The sequence below is a fragment of the Chanodichthys erythropterus genome, chromosome 10 (assembly GCF_024489055.1).
Source record: "Chanodichthys erythropterus isolate Z2021 chromosome 10, ASM2448905v1, whole genome shotgun sequence".
NCBI classification, from domain to species: Eukaryota; Metazoa; Chordata; class Actinopteri; order Cypriniformes; family Xenocyprididae; genus Chanodichthys; species Chanodichthys erythropterus.
Genome location: NC_090230.1, coordinates 48911220 through 48925016, shown reverse-complemented (window position 1 = coordinate 48925016; position 13797 = coordinate 48911220). Strand labels below are relative to the sequence as shown.

The 13797-nt window shown below is 37.8% G+C and overlaps 1 pseudogene; it reads left to right on the top strand.

The window, feature by feature from the left end:
* Positions 1 to 11151, top strand: part of LOC137028789 (protocadherin gamma-A12-like) — a 139307-nt pseudogene extending 128156 nt beyond the window's left edge.
* Positions 11152 to 13797: the final 2646 nt, after the last annotated feature.

Here is a 13797-nt window from a genome sequence, read left to right as displayed (position 1 = left end):
CTCTTCTCCAAAACCCCCACACTTGTTGCTCATCTGTATTGTTATTTTAGAAACTTACAACCAATGGTGGAGATCATGGATACAAAACGAAAGATATCTCTCATACTTGGCAACTTTTTGCGAGGTCTAGGATATGCATAAATTAAAATCTCGAAGACGTCAATAGCTACTAGTGAAAATACTCAGTTAAAAATGGAGAGTAAAGAGCATTTTAAGAGATCTTTGGACTGGGCTGCAATTTGGATTGTTTTTGGCAACGCGTTTTGTTTGGCAACGCACGCTTCGGAACTTTTATATTCCACAGCGGAGGAATCTAGACCAGGAACTATTGTTGGACACTTGACTAAAGATTTAGGAATGGACGTTCAAGTGATACTTCTAAGACAGATGCGAATAATCTCGGAATCTAATGATAAATATTTTGACGTAGACCTGACATCTGGAGCATTGGTGGTCAAGCAAACAATGGACAGAGAAAGCATGTGTGGAGGAAATTTACATTGTCACATTAGGATTCAGATTTCACTTCAAAATCCATTGGAAATGCACAGCGTTACGATAGAAATTGTGGATGTTAACGACAACGCGCCACATTTCCAAAGCCGAAACACTTCTTTGGAAGTTTCAGAAGCGGCTGCGCCCGGCACGATGTTCCGCTTAGAAAGTGCGCATGACCCTGACGTTGGTGTGAACTCACTACGCGCTTATTTTCTTAGTCAAAACGATTGTTTTATTCTAAAAGTAGAAACTAAAAGTGATGGAGGTAAAATCCCGATTTTAGTCTTAAACAAGCCTCTTGACAGAGAAAAGACGGGTGAGTTTAGATTGATTTTAAGTGCAGTTGATGGTGGAAGTGCAGAAAAGTCCGGAAATACTGCCATTTTTATAAAGATTTTAGATGTCAATGACAATGCGCCACACTTTCATAATCCTACAAAAAGAGTCACGCTTTTAGAAAATTCACCTCATAGTACATTAGTTACAACTCTTAATGCTTCCGATGCAGATCACGGTCAAAATGGTGAAATATCTTACATGTTCGACAAATACACCTCTGATAATGTTTTGAAACTCTTTAGCGTGGATTCTATGACGGGCGAGATTAGAGTTACAGGCCTAGTCGATCACGAGCTCGCTAATGTGTATGACGTCACTATTCTTGCTAGGGACAAAGGAACACCCCCCATGGAGGGCTCGTGCAACATCAAAATCGAGATTATTGACATGAATGACAACACTCCTGCTATCAGCGTTAATGTGGTTTCTCCTGTAATCTCTGAAGATGTGAGTTCAGGCACTGTCATCGCCCTCATCAAAGTCAGAGATGAAGACACAGGGAAAAATGGCAAAGTGAGTGTGGACATCCCTTATGGAATGCCTTTCAAGATGAGTTCGCCATATAAGGGGCTTTTCACTTTAATGAGCGATGGCCAGCTGGACAGAGAGGCTTTGGCTGAATACACCATCACTGTGATTGCCACAGACTCTGGTTCCCCACCTCGTTCCTCGCAGGAATCTTTTGTGTTACGTCTTTCAGATGTTAATGATAACCCCCCGGTCTTTTCACAGCCTTCTTACTCTGTAGACATAGCCGAAAACAATGCCCCAAATGCTCCCCTTCTGTCTGTGTCTGCGTCAGACCCAGATGTGGGAGAGAATTCTACAGTTTCTTTCTCAATTCTGGAGAGCGAGGCTCTCGGTATGTCTGCGTCTTCATATGTTTATATAAACCCAGATAGTGGGCAGATATATGCCATGAGAAAGTTTGACTATGAGCAACTGAATGCGTTTCAATTCGTGGTGCAGGTTCTTGATAGAGGAACTCCAGCTCAAAGCTCCAACACCACGGTGCATGTGTTTATTAAAGATCAGAACGATCACCCTCCTGTCCTTATATACCCTGCACCCCCATCTGATCGAACATTACAGTTTTTAGTACCTAGCACAGCCGGTATCGGATATCTTGTCAATCGCATTGCATTTGTAGATGGTGATAGTGGCCACAATGCTTGGTTATTCTACAGAATCTCAGGCCCTGATGCTGAAATGTTTCACATAGGCGCACACACTGGAGAGTTGCGTACAGCCCGTAAACTTACAGCAGAGGACAACAAATCGGTCTTTAGTCTCACTGTGATTGTAAAAGACAACGGAAGGCCTTCTCTCTCCGCTAGCGTGGTAGTTAACATCACCCTGGCTGAAAAAGCCTCAGACATTTCTTCTGACCGCAGGAGCTCTACCTCCAAAAGACCAACAGGGCCTGACCTCACTTTGTATCTTATAATCACTTTATCCTTCATTATTGCTGTCTCATTCTTGGCTATCATTGTTATAGCAGTGCGCTGGCTCGGCCACCGTGGTTACATTATATGCCTCATGCAGAAACTCGGTTTCAAGCACGCACCTCGTGAGCACCATCACAATGACATCCACCTGCAGCTAAATACTGATGGCCCTGTTAGATACATGGAGGTTGTGGGGGCCTCTCGGGATTTCCACAAACACACATATGCACCCGCTTTCTCCACCATCTCCAGCAGAAGCGACTTTGTGTTTGTTAAGGCCCCACAGAGCACTCTAAGCATGCGACTGTCAAAAAGACTCTTCGCTCACTCACTCATGAAGGTGAGAGTTTCAGGAAACATTATGCATTAGCGTTTAAAAGTTTGGGGTTGGTAAGATTTTTTTAATGTTTTTGAAAGAAGTCACTTATGCTCACCAAGACTGCATTTATTTGATCAAAAAAGAGTAGAGTAATTTTAAATAACTGTGTTCTATTTTAATATATGTTTAAATATAACCATTTGATGGCAAAGCTGAATTTTCAGCATCATTACTCCAGTCTTCGGTGTCACATGATCCTTTAGAGATAATTCTAATATGCTAATTAGTACTCAAGAAACATTTCTTATTATCAATGTTAAAAACAGTTCCGATTTAATTTTTTTGTGGACATATTTTTGTTATTTTTTCAAGATTCTTTGACAATACAAAGTTTCAAAGAACAGCATTTATTTGAAATAGAAATCTTTTGTGAAATTATAAATGTCTTTACTGTCTGTCACTAATTTAATGTGTCCTTGCTGAATGAAAGCAATAATTTATTAAAAAACTTACTGACCCCAAATTTTGATGGGCAGTGTAAGTATTTAACTATTTTGCAGCCATTAACAAAAAATGATACAAGCCTCATGTGTTTGAGGTCTGAATTTTACTGTTACACAATTTCTTAAAATCATTTCTAGCAAAATGGAAATCATGCTGTATATGTCCATTAATTACTAATGACGCAGGCTTCAGTCACTATGACTCACTTTTTGGGCTAAGCTCTGTAATGCTAAGTGTATTAATAATCAGGTCATGACTGGAGATATTTCCAGGCCCAGTGACACAGCAGATAATTCAACAATATGAATCTGAGAATAGTTATGATTAAAAATAGCCAAACATTCTAGCCAGATGAAGCTGACTTTTGTAATCGTTATAATTTAGAAATAGAAGCAGTTGGATGAAGCTGTATGCATGCTATGTAGTCCAAAATGGCTGCCTGTCTTTGTGTAATCTGTACTAGAGTTTAGAGGATCATAACAGTGTGACATCGCACATGCCTTGAATAGCCTCTTGCAACATAATGGCTCAACTCGGTGTGGGGAAATGCAGTAGAATTGTGTGGGATAGTAAGAAAATGGAAAAAAAGATAGAATGATGAAATATACCCCCACCCCCTTTTTTTTGTTTCGGGCAGGGGGGTATATTTCATCATTTTAGCCATAATCCACCCACAGGTGAGCTCATATTTTGTTTGATACAGACTTGTGTGTATTTTCCTCATGTACACGCACTCATGCATGACAGCAACATGATCGAAGTTTAAATTATTCACACACACTCTCCCTCAATCTATTTTCCACCCTATGTTCTTCTTTGTTGCTCTGTTTCTCACTACTCCCCTCAGATTTTTCTTTCTGTTCTGGCAAAGGTGCAGTTTCAAACAGTCCTGAGGAGAGACAGAAGACATGCATCAAATTGTACTCTGATGTGAATAATACAAATTTGTGTTTCAGAACTACAACCTCATATGATGGAGGGACCTGCTCTCCATAATGCACTACTAGTGCATATGAATCTCTGTGCCAAACAATAGATTTTGACAAAAAACTTTTTTTCTCATTTTCAGCAAAAGCCACCTAACTCTGACTGGCGATTTCCTCCAAACCAGAGGCCCGGACCAAGCGGGTGAGTGTTGGATTCAATTTACTTGTCTCACAAAACCTAAAAATACATTTGAGATTATCCATGTGGTATTACGTTCTCTATTTTGCAATAATTTTAATTTAATCTGTTTGATTGGAATGAGATAACGGAGCATAATAAGAAAGCAAAATCAGGGATTACCCATAAACATTTGAGTGCCCAGATTTTTAGTGGCTGCCGTTTTCTGAAATTAGTCAGCAAGAAGAAGAGTTAAGGAAATAATACTCATAGACAAAAAGAAACAAATAGAAAAAACATAAAATGATTTATTACATTTTCATTTGTGTTTTCATCTCTATATGTAGTCCAAAATACTGCCGTTATTGCCATTATGAATATTATAGATCCTAATGACAATTCAACACTATTCCATAATCCTGCAAAAAAAAAAAAAAAAAAAAAAAAAAAATCTGCAAAAGAAACCAGGTAGAAAAAATCTGGATATACAATCTTAAAAATGCTGGGTTAAAAATAACCCAAGTTGGGTTGAAAATGGACAAACCCAGCGATTGGTTTGTTTTAACCCAGTGGTTGGGTTAAATGTTTGCCCAATGTGCTGGACAGATTTATTGAACCCAACTATTGTTTAAAAATTACTATTACTATATGACTTGCTTCAAATAAACCCAAAATAGGTTGGAAATCAAAAATCAGACAATTACTAGAGGTAACAATAATAATAAAAAGGTGAACATTTATTAATAAGCATTTTAATAAATGATTATTATTTATTATTTATTAAACATTGATAAATGTTAATTTCCAACATATTTTGGGTTCATTTTAAGCAAGCAATTCAGTCATTTTTAAACAATAGTTGAGCTAAATAAAACTGCCCAGCAAACATTTAACCCATTCACTGGGTTAAAACAACCCAATCATTGGGTTTGTCCATTTTCAACCCAACTTGGGTTGTTTTTAACCCAGCATTTTTTTAGAGTGTACAAAGGTTAACCAACTACCTGTGAGACACAACATCTTTAAAGTATATAAGGTTTTAACTTCAAGAAAACGCCCATCCATGTGCTCTGGTCAGTCTCGTCCTCACTGGGCGTGGGGTGATTGAGTGACGGCTGCATGCTCCTGTGCTTATGTTTCAGTACACACAGGTTCCACACCCTGCAGCAGAGATGGACTCCATACGAGAAGTCCAGGTAGAGTGAAGGCTAAGAGAAAGCTAGTGTGTGGTAGCGTTTGGCTTCACCTGGCGTGTGGCCTTCTAGTGGAATGTTGTGTTTAGGTCCTTCAGATTATGTGTCCTGCAGCTTCCAGCGACATGCTGTCCAGTCTGTTCCTACACATATAAATGTAAACGCAAATTACATGCAGTTCGGTTCATTCAAGGATAAGGCTTTTGGATGTATGTGTATCGCTGATAGCTGTTCGTTGCATCTTGCTCTGCAGGTTGTCGTTGCATTGTGTTTACCTGTGCTTAGTAAACTTGTTTGTTCTAAGTTGGCTTATTTTGGCTTTGTAGAGCGAAGTCTGTGAAGTCTGTCCCTAAAGAGTAGAGAAATATTTCTGTCCTCATGTACGGACTACGCTATCAATCTGTTTGTGTGGGCAGAGAGAGTAAAAATCAGCTTTTTATTTATATGACTTTTTGAAACTGAGCAGCCTGTGATAAACAGAAATATACTTAAAGGTATAGTTCACCCAAAAATGAAAGTTTTATTATCATTTATTTACCCTCATGTCGTTCCAAACCTGTATGACTTTTTTTTTTTTTTTTCTGCGGAACACAAAACAAGATATTTCAAACACTGGACCTCATTGACTTCCACTGTATGGACAAAAACACACTGAGACTTCTCAAAATATCTTCTCTGGTGTTTCACAGAAGAACAAGAAAGTCCTACAGGTTCGGAAAAACATTAGGTTGACTAAATGAGAAAAAATATTTTTGGGGTGAGCTATCCCTTTAAATGAAGCCTGTTGTTATTTGATCAAAGGGCAAAGTGTATGTGTTGTCATGCCACATGGTGTAAACAGACAAAAAAATGTATTCTGATCGGCTCATCTGTCTGTTTACATCATGCTTACCTCTGCTCTGTCGACTTTAGCCTCCATTTTCTGACTGCACTGCACTGTCCTGCCCTGTCACACAAAATGGCTGTCTCAGCTAATGAACCGGGTGCGTTTATGCTAGCAAACTTGGTGGCTGCTGTTCTCATATGTGTGTGCAAGAGGTAAAATGTGAGAAAAAAGGCACCATGAATGTGTCTGAGCACATGTCGAGTCAGTAACCCCGTTCTCTGTTGTGTAGGGCTGGAGTGCGTCCTGACGAGGCAGGTGCCGGCGCTGGTGTGATAGCGGGAACAGGACCGTGGCCCAACCCCCCTACCGAAGCTGAACAGCTCCAGGCTCTGATGGCGGCAGCGAACGGTGAATCTCAATCTCACTTATAACTCCCTCTCTTATAAAACTGCATTAGAAAGAGAGAAAAATATGGGGAGAAAGCATTAGCACATTTAGCCTTTGCTATATTTCACATATGTAATTTATTTAACTTTTAAACCAGCAAAACTTAGCTTGTAAGAAGAAAATATCCTTCTGGCTGATCAGCTTTACAAGCTAAATTTTCGTGATAATCTTGCTTGGTAAGCTAATTAAGCAACCCGCCGAGGGCAAATCAGCCCACCAGCATCCAAAACACAGCATATGCTGGTCTATAAAGGAGGGAAGCTATACACATATACTGTATTTGATCCATCAGTCCTCAAGGTCAGACTCTGAAGACCGTTAGTAACTGGATGATGTAAGGGAAGGGAGACGTTGAGCGAGAGACGAAAGAAAAGAGAGAGTGCGGCTACTAGGGTACAATGGATTTCACAATTTATTGACTGTTATAGAGTCAAACTAATTGAGTGTAAAGAGACAAAGGAGACTTTCTCCCTCTCAGCAGCTGCAGACAAAACATCACTGTGCTGGTGTTCTTCTGTAGCCAAGATGAATGCAGTCTTTCTATAAAACAGAATCTCAAGAGTGTCATCAACTATATGTTCACAGATTAAGCATTATCCAGATCTGTTCAAATTCACACCGGGCTGATAGGATTTTAGACAGAATAAAACACTTTCATGAAAAAGACGTAAGGCCATGTAAATGTATTAGTAAGTTACATACATATATTTAGTAATAAAATACACTTTTACAGATTTTAATGAATTATATGTTGGACATGCCCTTGTGAAAAAAAGTACATTTTAGAATACTTTTAAAAAGAGTACTTTTAAATACTTTAAAAGAATATACTTAAGTGTGAACTGGATGCAATGTTTTCGGACACTTAATTGCATTGTAAATTGCACATAAATAAAAATATATTATATTTTATATTTATATTAAATGCAGTCATTGCTTTTTTGTTCCTCTTAAGTGGGACTTAAAGGTGCAGTAAGTAGATTTTGAAAAACGCTGTTGGACATTGTTGATATTTGAAATCAGCCCAAACAAACCCACCGCTCTCTTCATTGCTCCGCCTACAAAACTCAAAACTCTGTTTTCAGGTCTTCCGACTTAGCTCTCTCAGGTGCTGGAAAGCTTTTCTAATATAAACGCAGTCCTAAAGCGCTTGCCCAGTCATAAACCTTAATTCCAGTGATATTCTTTTGAGCTTTTGAATTGGGTCCCATCTCTTATTCTACAGTTTTTTTGTCTTTATTATTTTCAAATCTCCCTCTTGCTCCTTTTCTTTCCTCGACCGTCATACACCCCCTAATGCTGATTGGTTAGACGTTTGTTGTTGGTGTCGGCCTGACTAACTTCCAAACAGTGTTTTTGAAATTCCTCTGAGTCCACCTTTAAGTACATTATATATAATTTCAGAATCCGTATCAATAGTACGCACGTGTAATCTCATGAAATATATACGCAAAAATTAGTTTTCGCGTGCATATGAAACGCACTTTATGGCGTGCATATAATACTCTTGGTAGTCTTGGGTAGGATTAGTGGTGTGGGGTTCGTACGTATTATACGTCATAAAGTGCGTATCATATGCACATGAAAAACTGCGTATCATATGCATGCCAAAACTCATTTTAGCGTATATATTCCACAAGATTACATGCGCGTACTATCGATACGCATTTACATGTGAATAGGTTTCTTTTGAAATAAGGTTAAAGTGTACTGTCAAATGTAATGACAAGCATGGTAAACTAAAATACACTTTAGTGTCATTTCTGTTGAAACTTGGATGTCATGTATTTAAATATTTGTAATTACACATTCTAAAATATATCAACTTAAAATGTATAGTATTAGCGAACACAATACTGTTAAAATTATAATCAAATACTATACATGTGCTTTGGTATGTTAGTCAACACAAAATAAAGTGTCCTTTTTTTAAAGCATGATGTATGTACTTAAAATGTACTTTAAAGTAAAACTTTTAATTTGACATTATTACAAAGTGCAGATTTTTAAAGTGTACTTAAGAGTGTTTAGAAAAAATTATGAATGTTTACTCTCTTTAAGTACATTTAAGTGGCATTTTATTTCATTCATATTATCATACATCATATATACCTTTAAGAGTACAATACAAGTGCACATTCAAGCCAATTAAGTACTTATTTTTAAATTGACCACAGTTTTGACTTGTGGATTTGTGGGGGAATCAGATTTAAGCTATGGGAACAAAAGCCTCACTGCCATTAGAGGACAATGCCACTTCCATTTAAAACACATTTTACAAGAACTGTAAAAGAATAGTGTGTTTTAGTGTGCCATTCTTGTATATACAGTACACATGTATTCTGTTCCTGTAAGCGTGTTGCTGAGTATGTAATGTGTCGATGTTACTGCATTCATAAGGCATGGGGGATGGGCAGGCAGAAGCAGGTCACTGAGGGAGCTGCAATGCGGTTCCTGAGTGACTGAATTATGAGCTCTGTGCTGAACCAACCCATCTATAACCTTTCCCATCTCTCTCTCCTCTTCTTCTATACCTCTTTCTGTTTCTTCTTGCTGTTTTTCTTTCTTTCTCACCCTACCGTTGCTCTCAGAAGTAAGTGAAGCCACTGCAACTCTCGGCCCTCGCTACAATCCACAGTATGGCCCAGACTACCGCCAGAATGTCTACATCCCGGGTAGTACCGCCACCCTCACGGCCAACCCTCAGCAACAGGTACCCCAGCAGGCCCTTCCCCCTCCCCAGGCCCTTCCCCCTGCCGAAGTCCCCAAAGCAGCTCAGACACCCGCCAGCAAGAAGAAGCCCACCAAGAAAGACAAGAAGTAAGACACATGGAAGCACTATCAGAGCTGCAGAAATACATTACCGGGATCTGAGCATCTCTCCTCACAAAGCATGTCCACAGGTTTGGTTAAAGATTTAGATTTAATGCTTATGTCTGTGAGGTTTTTGTTTGTTTTTAATTTATTGGATTTTGAATTCTATTATGATATATTACTCAATAACCCCCCCAAAATAAGCATTCCCTGTCCTGTCGCTGAAATGGAACAGTAAACGACTGAACGAGAGGAGGTGTGTTCAGATTCCTGAAGCTCGTTCTTCGACAGATAACTCTGTCCTGTAAATAGCATTACTAAAACAAGAAGAAAACATACATTTCTTCTTTTATTTTATTTTTTTTTCCAAATGTCATGTTTTAGGCTTTTTGTGTTCTTTTCAAAGCAAAGTAGATGCTTCTTGTGGTCACAAAATGAAACGCTGTTAGGCTTTTTAACAATGTACCACAACTCTCACCTTGACTGAAAAAAATGAGTGTTGAGCTGAACTATGCATTGCAAAGAGGATACTGCAAAACAAGGGGACACGTTAAAGTATATTTAAATTGTTTTCGGAATAAGAGAATAGATTTACATTTGTCTAAAACCAGATGGTGAGACACTGGACTGTTGGCCTGGTATTTAAAAATAAGATTCAGTCTTCTCATTAACTTCTTAATAGCCAGTTAAGCAGAGCTGAATGTTAGGTTAACACTGTTTGACTATTCTTTGCTATAATTTTCTGTTAGTGTGGTATAAGAATCCTTTGGAATAGCAAGTAATGTAAACAGTGTTTTTAAAGCTCAGAAAAGAAAATCTCAGCCTTTGTAAGGTCAAGATCAGAGATTAATTTAGGTCAAAGTGAATGTGCTAAAGAGTTTGAGTCGGTGAAGAACATGAAGAGCACTGAAAAAGAAAGAAACAATGAATATGTGGAAAGACTAATGACTAACTTAAGCACAACACTGTACTTGAATGGATCTTAGATGGAAGGATTCCGTCCTTTATTCTGCACCATCCACCACCACAGTGTATATAAAATGTGTAACCTGTCTGTACAAACATTAGAGCCACAAGGGCTGGCTGTTACAGGAATGTTTCAGTATTTTTTAAAAAAAAGCAACAAAAAAGACAATAGAAAAAAAAAAAAAAAAAGATCCAGTGTAGTGTTGTAGGAAGAAAACCTTCAAGATCATTGACTAACCAAACTGTACATACTACGAAACTTCTGAAGACACGCAATCGTAGCTTAAGGCTTGTGGATTATGTGCATATTTTTGTGTTTTCCCCCCTTTGATTACACTTTCTTTCCTTTTCTCCAGTCACCTAAAACTTTGAAAGATAACAGACGATACTTACTGTCATTAGAGTACCACCCCTCCCCACATCTTACTGTACTTTTCTGTGCTTGTAATTCCAATCAGTCGGTAATGATACTGGAATGCCACTCCTGTCTGTTTGACTATGAATATCTATCTATATATATAAATGTCTGTCTGCTGCTTGGCTACCTTTCTGTATTTGACTGTGATTCCTTTTAAGAAATGCTTAGCACCTCATGTTACCCTTTTTATTTTACAAGCTAATATTTATATCTCTGTTGATTTATGTTTTACTTTATTATTGGAACACTTACATTTGAAATAAAATTTTGTCAGAACTCACAGTCATGGCTGAGCTGTTTTTTGTTTAAGTTGCTTGGTCTGTGGACATGTAAACAAGGTATACAGTTCAAAAGTTTGAAACTAATACTTTTATTCAGCAAGGATGCATTAAATTGATCAAAAGTGTCAGTAAAGTCTTTTATAATGTTACAAAAGATTTGTATATGAAATAAATGCAGTTTTTTTTTTTACTTTTTATTCCTCATATAATCTTCATCCTTATCATGGTAAAAATATTAAGCAGCACAACATTGATAATAAATGTTTCTTAAGCAGGAAATCAGCAAATTAGACTGATTTCTGAAGGATCATGTGACACTGAAGACTGGAGTAATGATGCTGAAAATTCAGCTTTGCATCACAGGAATAAATTGCATTTTAAAATATATTCAAATAGTAAACTATTATTTTACATTCTAGTAATATTTCACAATATTTCTGTTTTTTACTGTATTTCTGAGCAGAAGAGACTCCTTTCAAAAACATCTAAAAAAAAAAAAAAAAAAAAAAAAACCATCCCCAGAGCAATATAATGCATTAATGATGAGATTTTCCCAGGACGTGCTTCACTGATGCCCAAAAAGAATTCCAAATGTTCATATCTGCAACTTCAGTGCACATGACCCAATTTAAGAACTATTATTGATTCAGTTCAGAAAGAAGAATAAGATTGCTGGCGTCAGGAGGAAGGAGCTCTGCAGAGATTTCGGAAGTAGGACATCAGCTCTGTTCTTGTGAATCCATATATAGCAGAGACATACGTGTACGGAGGCACTCCAAATGGGAGAGAAACACGACTCCTCAAAGGAATCACTGGAGAAAGTCCAGAAAATTGGATAAACAAAAGATGAATCAAACAGCTTGATATATTCTGAAGCTTATGCAAGATCCCAAACACCTGCTCATATTAAAGCAAGCACAAAACATTTGAAATATGTAATTACTTTAAAAACCATTAACCCAATCCGCTATTCGTACGTTCGGGGACATTTAGTTTAATTGCTGTTTTGTCTAAATGAATTGTGGGAAAAATTGCTGCTCTCATTTTCATCTTCAGAAATCACAGTCATGTATTCACTGACTCACCAGCTATTATATAACAGTAACAAAATGTCATGGGCGAAGTGTCCGTCACATACAAAACTGTTAGTTTCTATGTTAAAGTGATTGTATTGATGTAACTAGAAAAGCTGACTACAGTCCAAAGAGCAGTTTATACTGAAGGTCATGTGTTCTTGGATTCACTTACACAATCACATTATAGATTGTATCAAGCACATTCGAGAACATGGTCAAATTAGATGAGTAACTTTAAAGGCTTAACCCTCCATTTTATTAAAGCAGACCTGCTCTCAGCAAAGCTGTTTCCTCTCCCCCACAAAATGGCTGATACCTTGCACAACTGCAGCGGTTGCCTTGGTGATGAGAGAAGGACTCCAATATTCTGAGAAACAGCAGAATCAGTCAGGTGAAATGTGTACAATACAACATCCATACACACAGCTAACAGTACAAATCAATGACCTCACAGGGGTCAAACGAAATGTTCAACAGTGAAATATACAAAATAATAATGTGGGTTTTCTTTAAAAATTGCACTTCTTAGGGCACAATTTGAACCTTAAATAAATCACTGCAAATGAAGCCTGAGAAACGCTGCAGGGAAGTGGGACTGCAGCTGGATTAGAGGTCATTTCCTATTAACTGTAAGTTCTAAGAACATGCTATCTAGCATCATTTTATATGCTATCCAAATGAAGGTATTATAGATATATAGGAAGCTATCCCAACATAATCTATCTAAGATGCTGTATTGGGACATGACAGCATTAACACACTGCTTCAGACGGGCAACTCTCCAAGACAGCAGCTGCTTCAGCGCTAAACTCTCCATTTCCTCCCTGCCATGGAGATTATGCAGCCAATCAGCAAGTCAACAAAATCACACACAGGGCTGCATGAAAGACCTATCACTGCTGCTGTCAGAGAGCAAACAACATATTTTACACAAAAAACTCAATTAAAGGTGCCCTAGATTGTTTTTTTTACAAGATGTAATATAAGTCCTAGGTGTCTCCTGAATGTGTCTGTGAAGTTTCAGCTCAAAATACCCCATAGATTTTTTTAATTATTTTTTTTTAACTGCCTATTTTGGGGCATCATTAACTATGCACTGATTTTTTTCAGCACGGCCCCTTTAAGAGATGCGTTCCCTCTGCCCCACGAGCTCTCGACTGTACATTGCATAAACAAAGTTCACACAGCTAATATAACCCTCAAATGGATCTTTACAAGATGTTCGTCATGCATGCTGCATGCATGCTTCAAATTATGTGAGTAAAGTATTTATTTAGATGGTTACGTTTGATTCTGTGTGAGTTTGAGGTTATGCTCTGTGGCTAACGTCTAATTCTACACTGTTGGAGAGATTTATAAAGAATGAAGTTGTGTTTATGAATTATACAGACTGCACGTGTTTAAAAATGAAAATAGCAACGAGTCTCGTCTCCGTGAATACAGTAAGAAACGATGGTAACTTTAACCACATTTAACAGTACATTAGCAACATGCTAATGAAACATTTAGAAAGACAATTTACAAATATCACTAAAAAGATCATGATATCATGGATCATGTCAGT